This window comes from Chiloscyllium punctatum, chromosome 41, assembly GCF_047496795.1.
Source record: "Chiloscyllium punctatum isolate Juve2018m chromosome 41, sChiPun1.3, whole genome shotgun sequence".
NCBI lineage: Eukaryota > Metazoa > Chordata > Chondrichthyes > Orectolobiformes > Hemiscylliidae > Chiloscyllium > Chiloscyllium punctatum.
In genome coordinates this window covers 58,757,723-58,761,618 of record NC_092779.1, presented here as the reverse complement: position 1 = coordinate 58,761,618, position 3,896 = coordinate 58,757,723, and the positions used below count along the sequence as shown (strand labels likewise).

General features: G+C 40.0%; 1 non-coding gene across 1 annotated transcript; it reads right to left on the bottom strand.

Moving 5' to 3' along the window:
- Positions 1-2,060: 2,060 nt before the first annotated feature.
- Positions 2,061-2,142, bottom strand: trnas-cga (transfer RNA serine (anticodon CGA)). The gene has a single exon. It is a non-coding gene; the product is annotated as a tRNA-Ser (tRNA).
- Between the last annotated feature and the right edge of the window lie 1,754 nt (positions 2,143-3,896).

Sequence of the window (3,896 nt, the reverse complement as noted above, 5' to 3'; positions counted from 1 at the left end):
AACCAGAGCTACCACACAGAAATTGGGCGAATGTACAAACTTCCATCAGGCAGTCACCTAAACCTGGAATGGAAACCAAACCCGACAGCAGTCGTGATTATAAAATGGCAGAACAGAAACCCAGCAAAAAGAATTGTGTCCCTGTGTGTTGCAACGATTCTGAGTATTAATTAAGCACCCCTCACTGTAGTTAATTTCCATTTTCATCACTGCCAACCTTCTTCAAAGCAAAGCACGCGCTTGTTTTTTCCGACTTCTGATATCCCGCTTTCAACCCGCTTTTTCCCTAATCATATTTCTGACTTTACAATCTACGTCATAACAGTTTTGAAAACTGCAGAATGAGCTTTGTTCCCTTCTCCACTGATGTTGAGAGTAGCAATACAGCATATTCGAGAAGGACTTGATGCGCTTGCGGGTGGTGTATTCGCGGCATTATGGCTTCTTTTTTTTCATTTTCAGTCTACTATTTCGAGTTAATTGCGAAAAAGACTTTTTTGGAGTCGAAATGGTAACTGTGATTTCTCTCGGAAGACAGACGTAGCTTTATTTCTGTTCTCTTATAAATTGATCTTCTTCGGATATTTGCAAGTGAAATAGGGTGCCTTGCTATTGCTCAGTTTTAGTTTCAAAATCAAGAGAAACATGAAGAAGACAATATCAAAGAACACAAAGAACTGAGTTGTTAAGATAATTTTTGCAGCAAAGGTGGACATGAAGGTCAAATTAAGATAACGGTTCAAGACCATTTAGTCTGGAAGTGGTATGTGACTTTAGTTCCAAATATATGTTTTCGTTGTTCCAGTACATCTTTTTGACTCCCAGAAAACATTGATTGTTTTCTGTATTCATTTTGTTTCCCGATATCTGTCTTCTGGTCGATCAGGGACAACTTGAATTTGCGTCTGCATTGAATAAGATTTCGCTCTTACTTTTGAGAAGCAAACCTATGCATTATGTACCACTTATCATGCTGATGGCTAAGAAATTCAAAATGAATTACGGTTTATGGATCGTGAGCAAGAATGAAGTGATCCACATCCGAACAGATGTCACCACGCCCTATTCCTACATCGGGCCTGAACGGTCCATTGGCAGAGTCTGCAGAAAGGAAATTTGTTCAGTTTGATTTGATACCAATGGTAGTGCTGTTTTGGTGCAGAAATGTGTCAACATCTCCGACGTTAGAGTCAAAATTTAAGTCACATATACTCCATGGAGTATCTTCTCAGATCGGAACATGCTGACATGAAAAACATCTAGCTCTGATAGCAAAGGTTTTTACATTAAACTGGGAGTATGTTTAACTAAGCAATTCAGACGGTCAAGATGAATAATTGGCATTTGGCTCTTCAAGCTGAGCTCTCCACAGCAACTGCTCCAACGAAGGCCGTGGATAAGATCCCCATCGATTATTTTGGTCAATTTTAGCCTCAACAACAACCTATTGTTCTGAACAATGCTACACCACAAGCAGAGTGCTATGTCAGATTTTCATCGTTAATTTTCAAATTCAGTTCTTATTGCACAGTTTCTTACGAATGTGGACAGCAGAAGACCGTTAACATTCCATTTCTAATATTTCCAGAAAATTCTACTCCGCTGATATCGCCTTGCCTTATCACACCTCAAGCCAGGAACCTGGATCAGTCGAGTTCCTTTCCACACATGGAGTTGCTTTTTCGAATTCATTGACAGCTGATATAATAGATTATTGGCCTTGAGAGTCAGTTGTAAATTAGGTTGACTTTCAACTGATCCTAAAAAAAACATCACCTGCAGGTAAATGTATTGCATTGCTTCTTGTTTTGCTTAATTCCACCCCCCATCCCCCACTCCTGAACATGTAAATTTCACGATAGTTCGACAAATGTTTTGAAACTGATTCGTGTTGGAAGTTGGTGGCTTTTGGTGTCTCGACATATAATTTATTCAATTAGACGTCTTGAAACGACTTCGGGTTCTTCACAGTTGAAAATTCACTTTCGATTGAACGCAAAGCTCAAGCTTCACGAAATTCCAAATTCCGCTAAGAGATTAATGACTTTTAAAGGATTCAGCGCTGTGAACAGGATTCGAACCTGTACAGGGAGACCCCATTGGATTTCGAATCCAACGCCTTAACCTCTCGGCCATCACAGCCACAGAAAAGGTGCTAATTTTCATAGTAAAAGAACTGAATTCATGAAATACGCAATTTGTTTGAAGAACAAATTGTCAAGACCCAACGATTTCGCCAAATCCTTTGCAGAGACCCAGACGAACGTTACCTTAGCAGATTCACAGGCTTTCACCGCAAACTAGATTCTGACACAGCTGATGTTGTGGGAATGATTCTTCGTCGAATTTTAGAGTCACGGATGTACACCACATGAAGAGAGGATCATTGTTTCACTGCGTCCGATCGACTTTGACTCAATTGCTCATCATCTGGTGCCAAAGTTGTTTTTTTAATATTCATCAAAATATGGTATTAGAAATATTGATGCTAAGTCCATAAACACTAGCTACATTCGTAAAAACAATCGGAATTAGAAAGAATGCAGAACCAATTTACAGGAATGGATCCAGCAACTAATCCGTAAGTTCTAACATCAGGTAATGAACTTGTGAGCACATGAGAGGAAGATTGACCGAAGATTTGGAACTTGAAATCGTCTTGACGGAATTATGTGCAAGGTTTTTGCGGTTGTTCTAGAGTCATCAAGTCCTTGAACAATACAACACGGAAAGTGGCCCTTCATTCCAACTTGAGCATGGTGGACAGTTATCCCAAATTAATAGGCCCCATTTGCCAACATTTGGCCCACATCCCTCTACACCTTGTTACTCATGTATCCATCCAGATGGTATTAAATGTTACAGTTGTACCAGTCTCCAACAATTTCTCTGGCAGCTCATTCTGGACACGACTGAAAAAGTTGCCCCTGACGTCCCTTTTATATCCTTACCCATTAATCTTAAAACGATGTTTTCTAAATTTTGACTTCCTCACCAGCAGGAAAACACCTTGCCGAGTCAACCTATCCATGTCCCTCATGATTTAATAAATAGCAACGATTTGACTTTATCATACTTGTCAGGTGGGAGATGTGTGGAGATTATTTGTCGAAGGTGTGACGTAGAAAGTCTGATGTACAGATTTTTAGAATTGCATCTTGGAGAAGTTTTTAATAAGTCATTGATGTCTAGTAGCAGTTGTAGAAGTCTGTTGTGAAAGCTGCAGAAGGATTTCAGGGCACGAGAATGAAGCATTATTTCCAATGTATTGTGGCTCAGTTCGACCGAACTTGGACTACAGTATGAGGAATTATAATCCTCAATTTAGGAAAGATACTAATGCCATATGAGGAATACCACGAATGGTGATTAGCTTGCATATCATGGATGAACGTTAGTCCTGTGAGTTGAAATTGGGCAAATCCCGTCTTTTTTTAACTGTTTCAACACAAGAGAGGTAATCTCATTGAGTTGCAAAATATTTGAAGAGATAAATAGGGTGGTGCAATTAAATTTTGTTCCCTCATTGGTGAATCTAGAAGCAGGAGAGGACAATTTTAAAATGAAGCATTGTGAATTTTGACCAGGATGAGAACTATTGATTTTTGTCTTAGCCTTGAGAAGTCTCGCTAATCAGAACTACAGTGAGCCTTGGATATTTGGTCTTTGAATGCATCACTATCAGCCTGACCCGCCGACAACGACTGCATCACTATCGAATTGACCCCTCACACTTACCGCCTTAATATCAGCGTGAACCCCTCAAACTTACTGCATCACTATCCATCTGGCGCCCTCACACTTACTGTGCCACTTTCACTTCGAGACCCTCATTTTGACTGCGTCACTATCAGCCTGACTGCCAAACACTTACTTTGTCACTATCAGTCACGCCC